Source organism: Cupressus sempervirens, chromosome 5 (assembly GCF_028749045.1).
Source record: "Cupressus sempervirens isolate cs-2001-9-10 chromosome 5, ASM2874904v1, whole genome shotgun sequence".
Lineage (NCBI taxonomy): Eukaryota > Viridiplantae > Streptophyta > Pinopsida > Cupressales > Cupressaceae > Cupressus > Cupressus sempervirens.
In genome coordinates this window covers 400,238,925-400,262,241 of record NC_143122.1, presented here as the reverse complement: position 1 = coordinate 400,262,241, position 23,317 = coordinate 400,238,925, and positions in this window count along the sequence as shown.

Here is a 23,317-nt window from a genome sequence, read left to right as displayed (position 1 = left end):
AAAGACTAGGAAACATAATGCCAGAGGTTGGAGGCCTGGAGAGAAGGGCAACTATTTTTCCAAGTCAGTCCTAGGTCAAGCAAGCCCATGTGCTTGACTGATTTTTGCAAGGTAATTGGTGACAGTCATGGTTGCAGGTACTTCTGATTAGTTTGAGTGTTGGAGTTGGATGCATTGACTGTGTTGGAGATTTCCTTAAGTGTTTTGGGTCTTGGGAACCCACCTTGCCCATTCTTCCTTGAAGCCCTAGCCTAACTTGATCAACTAGGCCTAGGTACCAAGAAGCAGTTTGGAGGGTGCTGGAGCAAGATCAGCCCAAAAGCTTTTGGATTCTTAGTAGGTGCCAAGAAGGTTGTTTGGAACTATGGAGAAGTCCCTATGCTGTTAAGGGATACTGGGAGAAAAGTGCAAAGAAGCTAATTGGAAGGCTACAAGGTTTGTAGGCCTAGAAGTGCAAAGGTGTGTTGAGAGTTTGGTGGAACCAAACAAATTGATGATTTTCGGTTGGAACAGTATGTCCATGATTGTCTCTATTTTTGGTGATAGTTGGTGAGGCTTTTGAAGTGGGATTTCCTTGTTTGGCTTGGAGGTTGAGTATACTTGGAGTGGGTAAGAGGACTTGTGAGAAGTCCTAGAATCCTAAGTTGGATTGTGACAGCCATTTATTGTCTTGTGGAAGGTAGTTGCTGCAGACTCTGCATCAAAAGGGGATTGAATAAGATTTCAGATTGGGAGAGAATGAAGACCATGGTGAGAAATCAATTCTTGCCATCTGATTTAGCACCAAATAAAGATAAGAAGGAACAATTTGAAACAGAGGGATATGGATGTCATGTCCTATATTGAGCAATTCCATACCCTGAGTATTAGGGGAGGACTAAAAGATCAAGATGAGAAGGTGGCTAGATACATTAATGGCCTCAAGTACAATATTAAAGATGAAATAGGATTGAATGTACCAAGGACATTTGGAGAATGTTTTTAGTTGGCAATCCGGGCAGAGGAGAAGTTGAAAAGAAAGAATGAGAGGCAAGCAAATCAGAGAGGAGGTGGAACAATGAGAGGAAGAGGTGTAAGAAGTCAGTTTGACACTTCAAACAATCAAGACAAAGATAAAGGAAAAGAGATTACATCTGAGACAAGAGGAAGTTTTAGGGGAGGAAGATTTGGAAATGGAAGAGGTAATAGTGCTTTCACATGTAAATGCTTCACATGTGGAGGAGTAGGCAATCAATCCTAAAAGTGCCCTGAGAAAGGTGTGGATTTTAGGAAGGAGGAAAGGATAGTCACCTTGAACCAAGGAGAAGAGGAAGAAAAGAAGTACGATAATGCAGACCCTAAACTTGAAGAAGAATCTTTGATGGTGAAAAGAGGACCACAAATGCAACAGCAAAAGGAGACTAGACCATCCATTTTTAGGACAAATTGCATGAGCCATGGTAAGATTTGTAAGATGATAATAGACTCTGGTTCCTTTGATAATTTAGTGTCTTATGAAATGGTAAATAAACTAGGATTGAAGAAGTATCCTATTGATAGACCATATAGGGCATCTTGGGTCAGTGATGCACAAAATATTGCTGTAAGGGAGCAAGCAATAGTGGATTTCTCTATAGGAGAATATAAAGAGCAAGTTATATGTGATGTCATTCTAGTGACATGCTGCCATGTAATCCTTGGAAGGCCTTGGCAAGCCTCAAGGAACACTATTCATTTTGGCTCATCAAATGTTTATATAGTAGAGAAAGATGGTGTGAAGTTTAAGCTAAATCCTTTGACTAGTCATGATGTGGAAAGAGTTATTTATTTTGGTAAGAAAGAGTTTGAGGACTTGTAGGAGAAGAGGGAGAGTAAACATGATATGACAGATCTGCCACTGAAGCCATCTCTTTTGGTTATGAAGGATGAGATTGTTCAAGACAAAACTCAAAATTTTTCTTACAAGTAGACATTGACAACAAAAGGAGTGATGATAGGAATAGTATGGTGTCCTTTGGTGATGAGAGTGAACAAAGAAGTGAACATATCCATGGAGGATAAGAGACAGGGTCAGCATGACCTCAGACAACAAGTTATTCAGCCTTTGTCAAGGATAAAACATGACTGTTCACAATCAGCAAGCAGTAAGGTTACCATGATTGGTAACAAGGATCCAATGCTTTTTGTTTCTAATGATTTGTATGTAGGTGTGCAGGGTAATACATTGCAGGTGCAAAGTTGCAAACATCCCTCTAGAAGGATGGGAGGAAAGAAGATAGTACCCCTTAACTCTTGGGACAAGAGTTGCTTTGAAGGTGGGGTGTTTGGTGCAAGGGCACCTATTAAATCATCTAAGAGAGCCTTGGTACCAGATGAAGATAGAGGATCAAAGACATCATTGATGGTTAATTGGGATATATTAAAACCAATAATGGAATTATGTAATAAACAATGTACTTTGAAAGACAAAAGTCATAAAAGTCCTAGTAAGGACCTAAGGGCAACATGATGTAAAATGGCCAAAAGAGCCATATGGGGTAGTCTAAGAATAGTTTCATACTTAGTTGCATTTAATAAATCCATATGACCAATTTTGAGTCAATGGAATAGTTTAGAAAGTTAGGGAATGCATAAAAACTATAGTTTGAAATTTGAATTTCAAATTCAAATGGTCATATTAGTTTTGGAAGGAAAGTAGTAATTTGGTATTTGTTTGATTAAATAAACCTTTGTAACCAATTTGGTTGGTTGGATAGGTGCATATAAGCCTATTTAAGTTGTAATGAACATATGCAAGGCATCAATCATTATTGGTACGGAAAAAATGACAGAAATTTTATGAAACAACAATCATACTTTCCTCTGCATCAATAAGAAAAATAAAAAATAAATGACACTTATACATACAATGGGGCTCTCTGTACGAATGGGAATCCCTAATGATCTAGGATGCCGAATCTGTACAGTCTCATTGCCAGTAGCCACATCCTATATACAATAAAGAATATAATTAAATGGGATTACCACAAACATTTTACAAGAATGCATCGATATTTAATCAAATAGAAAACATCTAATTACCTTTCCTTTGTCAGTGCATGTTGGCTCACCCCCCACACTTTGTCCCCCTGGGGTAGGTGGTATCTGCAAGATAAAAGAAAGATTAGCAACCATATATGCTACAATATCAAATAGAAAAAAAAATTGCGAACACAACATAATGTATCGTAGATGTCTCAAGGTGAAATGAAATGGTCGAGAGTGTAGCATCATCTATCTGTCTGAGCTCCTCCTCGATCATCAACTAAACATGAATGAAGATCACATACATGTAAAAGTCAGTATGGCTTAAAAATTAAAATTACTCTATTATAAAAATTAACTTTAAATCGCATATGTCATAACAAAAAAATGTATACACGTACCAACACCGAAGGAGTCCATGTCTCTGCATTCCCCTCCTCTCTCGCATCAGGGTCTATAGCCTCTGCATGTGCATCTGGTGTATCCTCATCTAATACAAAATGATACTCAAGAAGATCACCTATGGGACCCAGGAAAATATTCTTGCATGTAATGCAAGTGTGAGGCACACAAATGTGTGATGAGCTAATCGATGATGAACTGGCACCAACATTATCAACACAAGGAGGCAGGACTGACCTAGCCTGAGATATCATTAGGCTACTTAGCATATGAATGGCTCTGATGGTCTGAGAGCTAGCCTCTGCCATAATATCTAGATGCTGCACTCGAGGAGGGGAGGAGATATTAGTGGGGGGGACAAAAGTGTCGAGTTTCTTCCGATGGGAAGAGGGTCTATCCTGAGGAGCTCCTAGTCCTAAGCCCATGTTGGGCTTCATGCTCCAATAGTTCACTTTAAGTTTCAACACAAATTCTGCATATAATTTTCTAAGGAAATAAAATGGTATGTCTAAATTTCCATGTGGAGGGATATCAAAGACCATCCACCAACGATCCCAAAAATTTGCACGTATGGCATCATTTGTGCACCATTTAATCGATAGTTTGGATTTTTTTGGGTCAACTGGTATACCCTTTTTCGGGTTAGCAAAAAGGCTAGCCAAATCGTCTTTGGTTATGTTGAGGGTCGCGACCTCATCATAATCCAAACCATCATCAAACATCTGGTGCATTTCATCACGCCAACGAAGAGTGGCATTTTGTTGGTTCGTAAGGGTTTCAATGTTATCCACTATGGTGTTTAACGTGGATAACATAGGAGCCAGTGCAGGTACATTATTATATGTTCTATGCAAACCTCTCAACTCGGTGAGATTTTCATTTATCAAATCCTTGATTTGAGGAGGGTTTTGAGGAGGTAGAGGATCATTTGGTGGATGGTTTTGTGGGGGTGCTGGATCGTTTGGTGGTGGGTTATGAGGAATATTATTCCCTACCTTAGTGTCATCATTCTGATCAACCATTCCTATTGAATTGCAAAACGTAATATATATTAAAAAAAATCTAAATTTTAACCATTTTTGTCAAAAAAACCCTAGATTCAACTAAAACAAATAAAATCATCCTAAAATCTATTGAATTTAGGTTAAAAATGAGTAGGGACAAAAAAAACATACTTGAATATCTGATATCCGATGGATAATGGTAATACTGGCCCCAAATTAACGTGAAATGAGGGCTCGCGGGTCTGTGATTTTATTTTATCCTATGCATAGGTATCAGATATCCGATATGGCCGCAATAACATATAATGACATATAATATATATATAATATAACATATAATATATAACATATAACATATAATATATATATAATATAACATATAATATATAACATATAACATATAATATATATTACATTATATTACATTTTATATATTTTTATATTATATTTTATATATATTATATTAATTTACTATATATTATAATATAAAATATTATATTATATAATAATATTATTATTATATTATATTATTATAGTGTATTATATTATATTATTATAATTTATAATATATTATACTTTTTTATTATATATTATATTATAATATATTACTTTTTATTATTATATTATATCTTTTATATATATTATAATATATTAAATATTATATTATATTATTATAATATAATATATTATTATAATATAATACATTATAATATTATTATTATAGTATAATATTATACGATTATAATATAATAATAATATTATTATTATATTATAGTATAATAATAATAATATTAAATAATAATAATAATAATAATAATATTAAATAATATATCATACTATTATATAATAATAATAATAATAATAATAATATTGCTATAATATTATTACTCTAATTAGCGGATATCCGATTTTAAATCGGATATTCAATGTTCGATAATGCTTGGCCTTACGTTCCAGGTTTGGTTTCTAGATAGGTGAAAAAAAGTCAGAACAGATTTTGAAGCACTTTTAGGCATCTTCAAACTCTATTTTTTTCACACCGCCACTTTTTGGCACACCATGATCCTGCACATACCCTTTTCTCGAAATAAAGAGCATGTATATTCACTTTCATTGATTGAGACTTTACCCATTCCTGGTTTTCATGGCATCCTTGTTTCTACAAAAACTTGTGTACTCTATGGTGGTACAAGGCCCCTCTCTTAGCACTGGCCTTGCTATGTGAAGAAATCATCCACTCTTCTACTTACACTATTGAATTTGAAGGCTTCGGAGATAAATATGACGAGGTCAATGAAAAAATCTTCGTTCCAAATTCTCCTCCGTGATTTAACTCACAACTCTCTCAATAAAGCACACCCAATCCAAGTTCAAGGTTGACCATGTAGTGACACCACCCAAATTCCTAAAGTCCAAGCATTAGGAAACTTTTTTCTTTTCTTTTCGAGGTTGTGATATCAATTTTACAATTTAAGATATTGTTACTTCTATGTAGGAAGATTACAAGGTTTAAATATGATTATGCATGTTGTTTTTATTATTTTTGAGATGTTTTAGCCTCTAGTAGATTTTTTTTTTAAAACTCCTATTTCATTTTTATTTTCCATACTTTTATGTTAGGATTAAACCACAGACAGAAATAAAAATTACATGCAAATATAAACAATATCACGAAATAATAGATCACACAAAAGAGAACACAAGACACCAAGATATAACATGGTTCACCCAAACCTTGGGCTATGTCCACCAAACAACAAATCCAATATTATTACGATCTAGTGATCCAGTGATTACAACCTAATTACAATCTGTAATCCCTTAAAACTCAATACCCCCACAAGAAGCAATTTTTGCATCACACCTTATGAAACCCCTAGCCCTAAGCTCCTTTTATATATAATTTTTACCACTTTAGGGTTATAATTAATAATTACATGTCACCCCAAAATCCTAGTAAAATAGGGCCCACATTTTTTATGTATGTTTTATTCTCTTTTTTTTTAAAATTGTAAATTCCAAAATTAGAATTTTTTAATCTATTTTAATTTTCCTATATTTTAATGTGTATGGTAGTTGGATGTTTCTAGGATGAAAGAGTTTACATTTCATTGACACATATACATCTAGTGCAAAAATGTGCACCAAAATCCCATGCCAACATACCAAGCCTTGAATATGATAAAAACCATTATAATAAAAATTTAAAAAACTAACTTTGGATGACATATATTCCTTTTTTGAGAAAAGTCTTCTTTACCATATATCCCTTTGCACAAGTTCATTACTAGACATTCCTTTGGAGAGTTTTTGTAAATTGTGTGCAATTGTTTTAAGTTTGATTGAGAAATTAACTAGGTTCTCAATATGTACAATTTTACAAGTATGATGTAATCAAGCCCTAGTTTTGGATCAATTTGTTGCCAAAATTTTGTAGAGAACATTAAAATAGTGCATTCAATAGACTTAAAACAAAATAGAAAATAGAAATTTCATAAAAAAATGTGTGTTTGTATTGTCCCCAATGAGCATTGTGTAGTTTGAATGAGCATTTGAATATTTGATAAGTGTGCATCAGTCATAGGACACATGAACATGTGTATATTTCATGTAGAGGTGTGGGAAAAGGATAACCTAGTACACGAAAGCAATACTAGTAAAAGTGAATGTGTATTCAACTTTAGTATAATATGAGCCCAACCACTATAAAGTTCAAAAGTAATATTGTTGTTCTATACAATATAAAGAATAACTTCGACTTTTTTTTAAAACTAGAATGTCATCTTGAAGAACTTGCTAGATCTTGATATAGATATTGATATCAAAAGGAACTTATTAGTTTAGCATCTTGAAATTCTAATAATATGAAAATAGCATTTTTAATGAGTTTTAGAAGTGTATTGTAGAAGGCTTTATTTAAATAGATGATTGATTTTAGTCTTATCTTATTTTAACAATTTTTTTTCTTTTTTATAATTATCCTATTAGCAGGTCATTTCTTTATGAAATTAAATCTTTTAAAGTTATAGGTTAATTTCATTCTAGATGTTTAATTTCTACTTTACAATTTTTAATAGTGTATAAATATAGAAGTCCATAAGTGTTAAAAACTTGATTAATAATATTAATATACTAGTACTTAAGTAATTTTAATGGTGATCAACCAAATCTTTAGGATGTAAACACAACGTAGAGCACACTTTTTAATATACTAATTGATTTATTTCATTTACTGGCCTTTTCAAATCAGCATTTGAATATAACTAACATTTTCCTTAACATTCACTAAAGACAATTTTCAATATGAATATACAATTATCACCTCTCTTTTTTCCATGTAGGTAAATATATTTATCAAATTTCCTTCTCTTAAAACAATCACTATAATGCTTTATGATTTTCCTTACATACAGAAGGCAGAAGGTGGGACTATAGCTTTATAAAGCTCTTTTTATTTTTGTGTTTATATCTCTTTTGGGAGCTTTGCATATCCTTCTATGTGGCTTTTATTTTGGCGTCATTGGTCTTTATGATCTCAATACCCTGTCTCACATCATGGTCCTACACAATCTTTTTACAGTCTTGACTGACTAGCCTTTTAATCACCAGTTCTTGCCATGGATATACATCTCAGTTCTTCATTCTTTTATTAATTGTCCTTTATTTTGCTTCAAAACCAATTTGTATCTCCAAATGCTAGCTATGATGCTTCATTTTGTTTTTTACTACTCCATTTTTATGAGCTTTGTTAGATGTAACAAGGACACCACTAAGTTCTAGACAAAAGACACCTTTGACCACAATTTAAGAAATAAAAAAACATCAAGGATTTTTCTAAAATCTTCAACATTTGATCTTCATGATTTGCATAGTTTGTAGTCAAAAATTACAAAAAAATTGAAAAAAAATCATTGTGTTTTTCGTGAATTAGGAAAAAATTTAAGTTTGACCTTTTTTTGTCTTTAGTGTGTTTTGTCTAGAGATTAGCCAATGTTGCAATAAATAGGTGGATTCTAGCTACAAAAGGTCACATCCATTGACTGACATGCCCATTGTCCTTCAAGATGTGTTGATGTGACCCCTCACATCACACTTCTGTAGTTAAGAGATATAATAGATATATTTTAGAGATTATTATTTCTATTTTTTTTAATGTTAGAGGCTATTAGTATTTTTTTAATGTTAGAGGCTATTACTATTTTTTTAATCCAATAATATATTTCTCATGGATTTTCTATTAATTGACCAACTTAAATAATGGATATAGATCAGAATTATATTTGATAGATGATGATAGTATTAAATATTATTATATCTTATATTTATATTATTTGTTTTGATTACTAAATGTCTAGCTATCAAAAGTATTAGGTATATGTATTTGATCTTATGGGGTATTTATTAATTATTCTTATATAAAATATGCAATATTATGTCATTTAATATAAATTTTCCATCACTCTCTCTCCTCCCTCCCCCTCTCTTCATTTGGAGCTCTCTCACTTTCTATCACTCTCTCTCACTCTCAATCTCTGTCATTGCTTATGCTTCTGCATAACCTAATGGGGTTATGGAGAACTAGTTGCAATGATTTAGGTCTTTATAACATATTTTCATTTTGTGCATTATGAAAATTTTGATCATTATGTTTACGTATTAATAACGCAATCATAGTTTTCATAATATGCAAATATTAACTTCTATAAGGGCCTTAACCAACCATTTCAAGTTGTTGCAAGGTCCCACTACTATGCCATGGTTGTTCTTCTACAAGTACACATTTTTTTAATGTCTTCTTGCTTTGAAATGATGAAAATTTCATGTTTTTGGGTGTCTTGTTCATACTTTTATAATCATTATAACTTTAGCTTTATAGAAAATTACTGAATTGAATTATTTTTTGAGTTTATATTCATGCAATTTTGTTGGTTATAAAAAATGGGAAATAATAAGAGAAGATCAATTGAGGGACAAGAGGCAACGAAGGACAAGAAAGAGAGCGTATGAGGAAATTACATTATGCTAGAGCATCAAATGCACATGAGGTGAGAATGCACCTAATGAATTTCAAGAGAACACACCAATTGAAATTGATAATGTAGAAATTGAATATCAAGAGAACACACCAATTGAAATTAATGCACCTAATGTAGCAAATGAGATTCAAGAACACACACCAAATGAAATTCAACAGCATGCACCCATTTCACCTCTTGCACCTAATTTGCGTAATGAACCATATTCACCTTATGCACCCACATCATGTGATGCACATAATTCACCTCATGTACCTAATTCACCTAATGCATCTAAAATACAACTAATGTATGTAATGCACCATTGTCTTGTCCTCCTAGAATAACTCATAGAAAGCCAAAGTTTCTAATTGACATTGATGAAAATATTTTGAGGCTCATGAATGATAAAATGTTGGAACAAAATTGTAGAAGAATTGTTAATAATATATGGAATAACTATTTTGAAAAATTAAATTTAAGTGGAAGATGTCAAGTAGTTGTTGAAATGATTAAAAATCTGAAATTTAGGGAGACGATGGGAATTTTGGAGTTGAGATTATTTGAAAATAGTAGTGAAAGAACCATTGTAAGGAACCATTTTGATGCATATCAAACTATTGGTTCAAAATCATGTACTAAAGATACTAATGTTGTTGATGTGTCCTTACATCAACCATAGTGGGAAAGGAAATGAAAAATTCTTGCATAATAAGAAGAACTAGCAAGGCCTTAAAGAGAAGTAGAATAACATTACGCAAAGCCTTGGAGAGACAAGATAAAATTGAGGATCCTATTGGTAATGATCAAATTTGGTCATTCTTGGGTAGACTCCTACGCAAGGGCAAAGTTGTTGTTGATGCATTTAGAATATTAATTGAAAAGTTTTGGTTTGAAAACACAAGGGTATCACCAAATGAAAAAGATCTTGTCAAAAGGCAGATTGGGAGTACAAACTACGGCCCACATTAAAAACACTTTTTAGATATGACTCAAACATAATTTTATGAAAGTTTTCATCAAATGTATCCTCAAATTAGAATCATCCAAAGGTTTTTTGAGATGACAAAACCAATTTATGTTAAGATTAATCATACACACACCACATGTTGTTGTAGGGTCCATGTTGAATTTGTTGAAAGCAATTGGTTAATTATGTATTTTCTTTGATGTTACACAAAATGTCATATCTTTACTAGTCAATGTATGTTGAGCTCACTTGGGAAATGAAGACAGTTTCTAATGTTTGCCAAGTTCTGAAGGCAGTGACTATAAAGTTCACTTAGGCATCAAAGTGAAGTTCGCAGAAGTTGAGTGTTAACCGAGTTCACTTGGTTAGCAAAGGAAAGTTGGATGGAACAAGTGTTAATCGAGCTCACTTGGTTACCAAAGGAAGTTTGTAAAGATGCAATGTTAACCGAGTTCACTTGGTTAACACAAGAAATTCATTTCTAAGTTAGTGTCTATCGAGCAGGGTCAGCTAATGAAGGATTCTCTTATTTTGGCATATTAAGTTTAATGGATTTGTTTGTTGGTTCTAGTTGATTGAGGAGAAGAATATTAATTATTCTAAGTTATATTCAAGTCAACTTGACAATGCATAAGGTATAAATATAAGGTCAAGTTGAGGATTGAATGTGCTCAAGTGTATGGAAGAATAGAAGATGCTTAGAGGAAGTAAATTAGAAGGATAAAAAAAAATATCCTTGAGGAGCTGCAAAGATGCATTTGATTACGAAGGATCAAGTATACAAGCCAAAATTAAGATCTATAATCAGTAATCCAGCTGCATCAGAAATTAGGTCATCTCATTGTTACTCTCTAACCATTGTAGTAGTGATCTAAATCTCTTAATTGAATTGTCTTAATAGCTATTTGTAAACCCTCTAACAAGGTGTCATTTCTAGATTGAAGTGTCTAGAGACCTCTAAAAAGGCCACTCCTAATAGGGTGATTAAATCCTCTAACAAGGTCACACCTAATAGTGTGTTTTGTAGAATTTTGGATGCCTCCCATGAAGGTTGCTACTTCTTCTCCTATGAAGGTTCCCGCTCATGCTGGAGTTTAAACATCTGCTTCTCCCGCCCATCATCTATTGGTTGCTTTTGGGGATGATCTTCGTTCGTAGGGTGCAATTGAGGATGCTCCACCTACTACAGCTCGAATTAGTGATGCAGTTCCTTCACCTACCCTTGTTGTTCCTACTAGTCACTATTTTTTTGATGTTCCTAGGTCCTGTGTTGTTGTGGGGAGATCTATTATCTCCTATGAAAATGTGGTCTCTTATGAGGTAGGTATTTCTGGTCATCCTATTGAGGGGAGGGGGGTTGTTCAACTATGCCTATTTCTGTAAGTAACCTGCTTGTGCTTCATCTAGATTCAAAAATTATTGATGAGATTAATACATATCTAGTGGAATAGTCTGCAATTGTTGTTATTTTTCATTTTAGGGGTTTTGGCCCTCTCTTTTGAATTTGCATGCTTGGATTTCCAATTATTGGGAACCCAATCATTTTAGATGTAGTCCAAATTTACCTTGTGGCAAGTGTTTTTTCATTGTGGAATTTACCAATGCTGATGATAGGAATTTCATCCTGTGTCATGGTTTGTCTTGGGAGGAAAGGCTCCCCCTAATGGCCAAACCTTGGTATTTGACTTTTAATCTAACTATTAAATCCTTTAATAAGTTTTCTCTCTAGGTATGGTTGTCGAATCTTCCACTTCACTTTTGGTAGGATTCGTTCTTGGAGGCTGTGGGGGATGCCCTTTGGGATTTCTTGTTGGTTTATTTGGTCTCTTCCAATGTCTTTATAACAACATTTTCTCATTTTCTTGGAGATGGATGTCTCCAAGTGGCTCCCTAAAATGTTGAAGTTGGCTTCTCCAAATGGTTCTTGGATTTAGTTTCTTAATTATGAGGATATTCCCTTCAGATGTAAGAAATTTCATATGACTGGACATCTCATTGCACGATGCTCCTCTGACAAGGTTAGATCGAAGAAATCACCTTCTTGATGGTTGGGGGTTTTAGATGATCACTATATGGTTCATAAAGTATCTACAAATGTGGATGGGTCAAATAGCTCTTCTCATATTGATCTCATTTTGGATGAGGATTTTGTTGATGTCTTTGATGATTTGAATGTTGTCCCTATCATGGTTTTGACTTAGACTGATGATGTTGACCTATCTCTTATTATTGTTTTTGTGGATTCAATTGCTAACCCTTTGGCAGCTTTGAGTCATGATGATATCCCTTTTTCTACTGACTCTATCTAGAACATTGTTGCTGTAGCTTCTCTTGCTATGAGGGTTTTGGGGGTTAGTAGGGATTGGCAGAAGGCTGTTGGGAAGGTGGAGGATGGTTGGACATTAGTTAAAAGGAAAAAAGGAAAATCCTCCAAATCTTCATTTGATATGTCTTTATGTTCTCCAAAGAGTAGACCAAAATGTAAATATTGATGGTCTGTGGCTTCTTGGGCTATTTTCCTTCTTGTTGAGAACTTCAGTGTGTCCCTCTAGTTTTTTGGATGGTTTTCCATAGTTATTTTAAGTTCCTAATTGTTATATCTTTCTTGTCCCTTTGTACAAGGTTTTGGGTCCTTTCAAAAACTATTTTTACTTAATCAAAACAATGTGTTTTGTAAGCTTTAATAGGGTTGGCTCCTAACAGGGCTCACTTCATAAGAGTGAAAATTAGTAACTAGTTGCAATTGGTGGCTTTTCCCAAATTGGGTTTCCACATTAAATCTTGGTGTCATTTATGTTCATGCTATTTTTTTTATGTGTATGAAACTAAGTTAATTAAGGTTAATCACATAAAACATCTTAAGATTTGCATGTTAAGTATTTTCCAAGTTACAATCGTTATTGTTGAAGTTAATGAAAGATCAACTCTATAGCTCCCAAGAATCATCTGCATACAAACACCTATCACAAAAGAGAGAAGCAAAAAGCTATGGAGGCTAGAATTACCAAATCCATAGATGAGCCATTCTAGATGATCAAATAGATAAATTAATATTATCAACAATGAATTAATCTCAATGAATGTTTACAATGAGAGATTGTCCTTATAAAGGAGATTGAAACCCTAAACAGGTCTAACCTAGGTTGCATAATAATAATAATTAAAATAATTAATTATTAGATGCCTAAAGTTTAGCTTAAGTAGAGTAGAATTAATTATAAAATATATAATTACTCTAACAGTTGTTTCAGTAGTTACCACATTACATCATATTATCAGTATTAACAAAGTGCCTGTGTGTTTACCGAGCATTAGTATTTTTAGTAGTGTTTAGGTTTTGAGCTAACACCTAAGGGATCTATTTTAGTGGAAACTAATTCACCCCTCCTCTCTCAGTTACTCCTCTTATATTTCCAACAATTGGTATCAGAGATTTTGTTGCTTGCAGAAAAGGTTTCAAGGACCTAAGCTAAAGATCAGGATGTCTTATAGAAGGGTGATCCCCAAGCTGAACAGAGAAAAATTCAAGGCATGGTAGGAACTCATGAGGCTACACTTGGCAACCATTGGAGATTAACCCTAAAGTATCTAGACACCAAATATACAACACCTTCTGAAACTGTGACTATTGAGGAAATTGCAGAGAAGAAGAGTCATAACATTATGATGATTGATATTGCTTCACCTCTCAACTATGTTGAATTTGATGATGTCAAAGACTGTGCAACTGCTTATGAGATGTGGATCAAGAAAAAAGTCATCTATGGAGGAGATGATAATTTAAACATAGCTAAAGCTAAAAGTCTCAGAGGACAACTTGATCAAACAAAGATGAGAGAGGATAAGAATATTGAAAAGTACATTGATATAATCAAAGCCAATGTTTGTACAATCAAAGCTTTAGGAGGAAAGACTGAAGATGAGATAGTGGTAAGTAAGTTTCTCAAAACACTTCTTCCTATATATGTAATTAGATTATCAGCAATTCAATAAATGAGATGCAATCCAAAGAATGATATAACATTGGATGTAGTAGTTGGATGATTAACAATATTTGAGATAGATAACTATGATAATTATGTTCTTAGTTCTAGCAATCTAGAGTCTACATTTGAAGGCATGCAAGTAGTTACTCAAGAAGAAAGCTAAAAGATGAAAAGGAAAACAATCTAAAAGTGAAGAGGAAGATAGTTCAAATAGTGATCTTGAAGCCATTGAAGCATTACTTGCAAGAAGGTATCTCAAAGGCAAAGGAAAGTATAAGGGTAAAATTCCTTGAATCTACTTTTCTTGTGAAGAGGTTGGGCTCATTGCTAAAAGATATCCCAATAGAGAAGACAAAGGTGAAAAGAAGCACAACACATTTAAAGGAAAGAAGGATTTCAAGAACTTCGAGGACTACAAGGAAAAAGCTAAGAATTTTTTTTATGGCTAAAGATTCAAACAGTAGTAATGATGATGAGATGGTCTATATTGTTGTAAAAGATGAATCTCATGATGAAGGAGATAAAATGGAACTTATCTCTCATGTTAGCAAAAATGATACATGGATTATTGATAGTGGTTGCTCACATCATATGATTGGTGACAAAACAAAGTTTGAACATATAGAAAAATATGATGGTGGACGTGTGAGATTTGGAAACAATGAACCATGTTGCATAAAGGGAAAATGTTGTATCTCACTAACCAATGAACTTAGATGTGATAATGCTTATTGGGTTGAATGACTAAACCATAATCTACTGAGTATGGCATAGTTAAATAAAATTGGATTCAAGTTAGAGTTCATGAATGGGAAGGTGAAGCTGCTAGATGGAAATGGAAATATGGTTGGATCTAGTAACGAAACTAAAGGTAACTTAGTCTACCTAGATCTTAGTGAGAGTTCATGTTTCATTGCTCAAGTAGAAGAAAGATAGTTATGGCATAAAAGGTTATGTCATGTGAACTTTGATAATCTAATCAAGATAAGAAAAAAAAAGAGTGAGAGGTATTCCTAGTTTGAGGAAACCTGATATGGGCCTATGCTAAAATTATCAAATTGGTAAGATGGGCAAGAAAAGTTTCAAAAGAAAAACTATCATTTTGAAGAAGTCTTGGAGCTAGTTCATATAGACTCATGTGGACCTATTGGAATTGAGAGCTATAATAGAGATACGTATTTTATTCTTTTTGTTGATGATTATTCAAGAATAATGACTAAATTTATCTAAAAGATAAGTCTAAAACATTTCAAAAGTTTAAATGGTATTTGGCAAGAGTGGAGAAGGAAATTGGAAAGAAGCTGAAGTGTTTGAGATTAGAGAGAGATGGTGAATTCATTTCCAATGAATTCATTGAATTTTGCACTAAAAGAGGAATTAAAAGACAAGTATTATCCCCTAGTACACCAAAAAAAAATGGTATAGCTGAAAGAAGGAACAGATCCATCATGGATTGTGCAAGAACTTTGATGATAAAAAAGAATGTTGCAATCAAATATTGGAAGGAAGCAATCAGTACTGTAGTGCATACCTTGAATAGAGTACAACTGAAGACAAATTCAAATAAAACTCCTTATGAACTATGGTATGACTATAAACCTAATATAAGTTACTTGAAAGTATTTGGTAGAAAATGTTATATCTTGAAGGAATCTAGGAAAGGTAAATTTGATGTCAAAGGTGATACGACATATTCTAGGATATTCCTACAGAAGAAAAGCATATAAATGTTTGAATTTATCTAGTCATAAAATCATAGAAAGTGCACATGTGAGAATTGATGAGTTTGTAGAAAAGAGTGAAGAATAAAGCAATAATGACCCCAAAGATTATAGAAAGTTCATCTACTATGAACCTGATACATTGCCAAATCTGATTGGAAGTCAGCAAACTTCACCTCTTAAATCCCCAAAATTCCAAAGGCTATCAAGTTGCATCTAATGCAACTCGAGTCACAACCTGAAGGACCCAAGTCATTTTCAAAAGCTAATGAGTTGTTGCCAAAGCAAACTGAGTCTGAAGGACCTGAGTCACAGACAGTGGGGCCTAAGCTTGATACAAAAGATCATGGCGGGGCTAGTGGAACAAGTTTGAAATTCAAAGTACCTGTGTTAGTAAGATATTACAGAAGGCACCGTGCACCAAATTAGATCATTTGAGACAAGTCAAATGGAATGATGACAAGAAAAAAATTGAAAGGTACATGTTTGCTTACTAAATTTGAGCCTAGATTAGTTAAAGATGCTTTAGATAATGAAAGCTAGATTGTAGAAATGAATGAAGAGATAGAACATATAGAAAGGTGTTGGTGTAAATACGTATTTATTATTTACACTTATTTAAGTTTACTTAGGTTAATGCATTATTTTATTATTTTATTTTGTGAGACACTTAGGAGTTTGCGCACCTTTTTGAGTTGTCATGATGACAACATAGGAGTACAAAACTCTATTTTAGCACATGGTGTCTACAACACTAATTTGTGTGTCACACCCTTGCAGGCTTATCCTCTCATCGCCACACTTACTTCCATGTTTAATGGAGGATAACCCATATCTTGTGGACATGTGCCTTGTTGTATGACATATCATGATGCTGATTCTAAGGCATTCTAGATGTATCTCAGAGGCCTTTATATATAGGCACTCCTAGTATACTTGACAAGGGATATTGAATGAATATATCATCATTCTGATCATACTCTCTCTTTCTAGTCTACAGTTGTGCTTGTGTTTGAGTTCTTAGTTCCTGGGTGAATTTTTCCCTTAGACAAATTCTTACATGGTATTAGAGCTTGGAGATTTTCTCATCACATATCCGTTTCAAGACCATTGTTGCTTCAACATCTCGGCCCAAATCTAAAGTATTGTTTGGAGTACTACATAAATTGAGAGTGTTTAGAGCCAGATCTGACATCGCCATTCCATCTAGAACACTAATTCAATGAAGATCAACTATAAACTTAGCTATCTTGGCTCAAAGTCGATAGTGAGGAAATTTTTTTTTGTAAATCGGCACTCGAAGGCCTCAATTTACAGTTTGGGTATGGCCATTTTTTGCATATTTAATTGATTTATTTGGAATTGCATTTTATTTCTTTGTTATTTTTTACTATATTTTTGAAAAATATTCGCCCTTCAGGCACCCAATAAAGAAATTTGTTTTAGCAAAACTAGACAGTGATACCCCAGCTCTGCCATTTGGAGATTTATTATTTAATCATAGGTTATTTGGTTAAATCTGTGGGTACATTCTATTTCCAAGCACCGCACAACATTCAAAGCAGTCACATCTGGCTTATATTTTGGCCCCCTCAACACTACAGCTAGTTAGCTCTTTGTTTTATTACCCGCAATCCACTTCATATAAATAGTGAAGTGGGCCTTTCCACGAGAAATGTGGATATATCTCATTGCATTCTGGCTGCTTATTAATATCTTCAATAGCTTGCATGGATATTCTCGTGCATTACTGCATCAGCCCACAAAGTTAATTTTTTGACGTTCAAATCTTTTTCAGTGCCCACATCCCGTTGTGAAAGGTTTTTCTATGACATTCAAACTTTCTATTTGTGTGCGCAATTTTCTAGCACCCGCTGTTACAAATTTGGTGGACGTTAATACTCTGGCGCATATTCAATGAATATTCTGGTGCCCGCTATTTTTCCAAATTCTAGTGGTGTTTTTTAAATCTTTCTGCCTGTGCAGTGATAGGTGACACAAGTGTACAGGAATCCATGAGGCATTGACATGTCACATCTATAGTGCACTAGGAGCTGCCATGTAGCCATTTTTAATTGGTTTAGATTGCCAACACCACTCTATGCGGACTAGTCTTTGTCCACTACATAAGCCAACTAGTCAATGATGGTGACTTAGTGACACATCTGCTACATAGACACATGGACTTGCACAGACCCGCTGTACTTGCTACATCATCTGACAGACGACACATCTACAACAGGCCCATTTTTTCCTGATGTCAGTGAGTCACTAGATTAAATTTGATGGTCATTTGACTGTCAAACCTAGGCATTTTTTAGCTGCTTTGATAGTCGTTTGACCATCAAATTTAAGCTCACAATTTTTCTTCCAGACCTCTCTCCAAATTACTTTTTGATTTGGCAGCCTAACTTTGTGAGCCCATAACTTGGACATCCAGACTCCAATTTAGGTGCAATTATTTTGAAATTAGGTAAAATTTCTTGAATTTTCAAGTGGTGGGGTTTTTTTTCTAGTTTTGGTGCAAGGATTTTTTATAAATTGCATTTTTTTGTGACTATACCTGCATAATCCTACATTTTGCAACTTCAAACGCTGCGTACGGGCACATCTGGTCACTTTTTTAGATTTTTTTTTTTTTGAAAGTGTGCTATTTTTCATCTACTTTCTAGATCTAAAGTCAAATTCTAGGGTTGTGAGGACAAAAATATCACTTTCAAAACTAGGGCTTCTTTTGCATTGTAAAGCTTTGATTACCTTTTTAGAATTGTTGTACATCTGAGCTACAATGCTTAGTGATAGATTAGGACCTCAAAAGGAAATTGTAAAAGAAAAATTAGAAAGTACACTTTGTTCATTTTGACAAGTGGCCCATTGTATATGCACTACTTATAAAGTGCCAAAACCATCTTTTTTGGGGGGGTCTTTTGATTGAGTGAAAAGGGGGGTGTGTACTGTGTTCTTGTGTTTCTCTTTTGTGCTCTTTTCATTTCTACATCATGGTTTTTAAATGTCCACCTCTAACTTCATGTAATTATTCTACATCAAAAGATATTGCTTGGAGTAGATTAATGGAAAAAGGATATAGTCTTTATGTTGATGGTACAATTACCAAACATACTAATGCTAAAGAACTCATTAATTGGCAAGCTCAAGACTAACAAGCTTTAGGAGTTATTAGGAATTGTGTTCATAGAGATCTCTTGTTTCACATTACCAGTTGTACATAATCCAAACGCAACTTGGGAAAAACTTGAATCATTATATGATAAGGTGGATGAAGAAAAGGGATTTCAGATTGAGGATGATCTACTTCTTTTGGATCCAAAGAACTTTGACACAATTCAAGATTACATCATCAAAGCTAATGAGTATAGGGCACTTCTAAAAGATTGTGGAAATCCCACGAAGGATGAAAAGTGTTGGTTTAAAGAATAATTTTGATAGCTGAGTGTCAATACACTTAACCATTTTTCACTATACATGCTGAGCAAAGAGTAGGAGCCGAGTCACAGTCATGTGTCGAGTAATCTAGTTTTATCAAGTACTGAGTGATCCAGAATGATCAAGTGCCAAGTGATATCAAGTGCTGAGTGATATAGATTTTATCAAGTGGTGAGTAATATCAAGTGCTAAGTGATCCAGAGTGATCAGGTGCCGAGTGATACAATTTTGTTTAGGTGCCGAGCTATCCAAGAAACAACATGTGCCGAGCATCAGTAATGCTTCATGAGCCGAGTAACTCAGAATATCAGCATAAGAGTTTTTAATTGCACAAACTATGATGTAAACCATTTTTGTAGCCAACACAAGGTAAATCTTGAAAGATCTAGAGATAAGAACGAATCTTTTACATTTCCTATGCAATCTGCATGCAACCAATTAGAAAATTGGAAAGGCATGCAACCAATCAGCAAAAGGCAAGTATTGAGGGGGAAATTGAGATTCAATGTGGATCATAGATCCATACCTAACCCTAAGTCTTTGAAGTCTTTTTAAGGAAGACGAAAGTCTCACTGTAACAAGGATGAGAGAGGGAGAACATTGTTAAGGGGAAAACATAGTGGAATTCAGTGAAAGGAGACATAGAGGGTAAGAGTAGCAATTCGATATTCAGTTGATCAGAACAAAGAAAAGGAAACGAACAAATATCAGATCTCAGAGGATCAAAATCAGAGAGAGAGCCAGAACAAGTGCCTACATTCAACAATCAAGGATTGAAAACTATCAGGTTTATAATACCTAATACTCTCTTACCATTGTATTAGAAAGGAAACCCTATGTAGATAGGTTGGCTTAATAGCTATTTGTAGATCCTTGTCAAAAGGTGATTAAATCCTTTAACAGGGTAACACTTCATGTAAAGTATTTGTAAATCCTTTAACCAGGTCACTATTGACACAGTGTAAAGCCTTTAACAGGGCAGGCCTTTAATAGGGTAGACCATCAGAAGTGGTTGAACAATATTGCTGTAGTGATTTTGTGGGTATCATTCCCACCCCAATTTTACCTTCTTATTTTTGGAGGATTTTTGGGTTACCAAATTCCAGTGTTATGTGTTGTTGATGCATGTATTAGTTTCATGTTTATTTGATGTGTTTACATGCATGCAATTTACTTTCAGTTAAAAGTTGTATTGGTTAAAGTGTGATACTTCTGATTCACCCCCCCTCTCATAAGTATTCTTCCCATATTTGAATATTCCAACAATTGGTATTAGAGCATCAAGGTTCTCACAAGAAAAAGCCTAACAGCTTGGAGGAAAAGATCTAAAGATGGAAGTTTTCAAACTTGAAAAGATCATTGAAAACCAGGTGATAGATGTGCAACTTGCTCTACATAGCTTTGAGGAAGCTAGAGATAAATTGAGAAATTCTTTGAAAAGAAGGAAGGATTTAGCCATAGCTGAAAATGAGATAAACTACAAGGAGATTGATACCACAAATATATTTTCTAATGGAGATACTAAAGAGTTTGATGTAGAAATTGCAAAACTGATGGAGAAAAACAACGTTCAAGCAGATGAGATAAGATCTCTCAAGATGGAACATGAATCACAGGCCATAATGTTATGTGAAATCATTGAACAAAAGAAAAGGGCAATTGAAGATAAAGTCATGATGGAAAATGACAAAAGAAATCTTGCAAACAGACTTGAAGAAAAATGTACTGAATTGACAAGGATCTCAAACATGCAGATGGATACACTTGCCCAAATGATGAACCTTCATCATGAACTCAATGTGAAAGACATTGAGATCTCTACACTAAAGATGCAGAATGAACAATTGCAGAATGACTTGAGAAGAGAAAAGGAAAATTTAGAGAGCTTCAACAAACCCAATGAAGCCATCAAGTATTTATAGCAATTACTGAAATCCCCAAGGTCCAACAATGACACTTCAGGACTAGGATATTCTAGCACTGAAGAAGGAGAGACATCCAAGACAACAGAAGAAAGGAACATCAAAGGTAAAAATGTCAAACCTACATGTCATTTCTGTGGAAAGAAAGGACATACATCTAATGTATGTAGAAGCAAGAATGCCCATCAGCATGATAAGCCTAAGAGTGCAAACTATTGTCATAAGTGCAAGAAGCAAGGTCATCAAGCACATGAATGTAGAACCAAGACTATTAAGACATCAAGATTTGAGGGTCACTGCCATAACTGCAAGAAGTATGGACATAGAGCTTTTGAATGCAGATCAAAGCCTATGTGGACATCAAACCAACCAAAAAAGACATCAAGCAATGAAAATCACTAATATTGGGATTACAACACTAGGTATAGCTATCATTACTGTCAAGAATATGGACATGCTCGTAAAAATTGCATAAGGAGACATTTCAGGGGGAACTATAAAAGATGGTTGAGTCAAACCACATGTTTCAGTTTCTTGAAAACTGGTCATATCAGTAGGAATTGCCCAACAAGGTCAAAGGCACAAAGTTTTGAGTTCAACAATGGAAAGACAAAGATATATGTTGAACACATTAGAAGTAAGATGAATAAGACATGGAAGAAGAAAGATGAGTGCAACACATCAAGTATAGAGATCACTTCACCTAATGGGTCAAGTGATCACACTTCATCTAATTAAGCAAGAATGGGTGTGTGTGACTGATATACTAAGTTATATCATACATCAGTCCCAAGACATAGAAGAACTGCAAAGAAGAAATCAACATAAGCAAAGATGCTAAGTCAAAATTGAGAGTCTTGCAAAATCTATCGAAGTTGTCTTCAGGTGCCGAGTTGCTAACAATGAACAAGTTGATAGTTGATGCTGAGTTATGAAATATTAATGGAAGCTGAGCGCAGTAAAACACAATGGGTTTTGAGTCATGTTGAAATCCTTCAGGAGCCGAGTAGACAGTTGTTAGTGCACTAAGCATTAATTGCTCTATTTTGAAGGGTACATAGGTCAATTTTTGATCATTTCTCACCATTCAAACCTGAAGCAAAGATGAGAAGAGTGCAGAAGATCAAGGGAAGATTAGAAGCCATTTGCAATGATTTCCACAATGATTCAGCATGAGTTTCATTGATTTGAGGTACTTTACTTGTGTGCCGAAAAACGTAGTTTTTATAAACTTGTTTAAATTGTAAACCCTGGTTTGGCAAATAATGGCATTTGGGTCTAGAACCACTAAGGGAAAGGAGAGTCATGAAATATAGTTGGTTAGTAATGAAGTCAAGCAACCATAGTTCAAGCCCATTCTAGAAGTTGCATGCAATAATGTTCCCACAGGTGCATTATCCGTTATTTCTGATAAAGTTGTCATGGTCCAAGATGTTCGTAGATGTTATAACTACAAAATTGGAGCCATAGGAGATCTAGAAATTTATAATGCATATGACAAGCTATGTGAGAACAAAATTCTGAAAGATGAGTTCTCAATAATCGAGAGAAAGGGATTGACCAAAACCCTAGAGTTTCCAATTGTTTTCAAAGTTGAATGGGTATGCATAGTTTTGAGTAGAATACATGATGGAGCCTTTTGGTTAGAAATAGGGCCAGTGAAATTTACCAAGAAAATTGTTCATAGGGTTACTGGTATTCCAACCCTAGATCGACCAAAGACCTTGCATAGTGACAAAAAGGAAGTAATAGAGAGAAATACGGGTGCTAAATGGAACAATAGGGAGAATGACTATTGATATAGTCATAGAACCCCTACTAGATTTTTCTATGAGAATCATTTCACACAA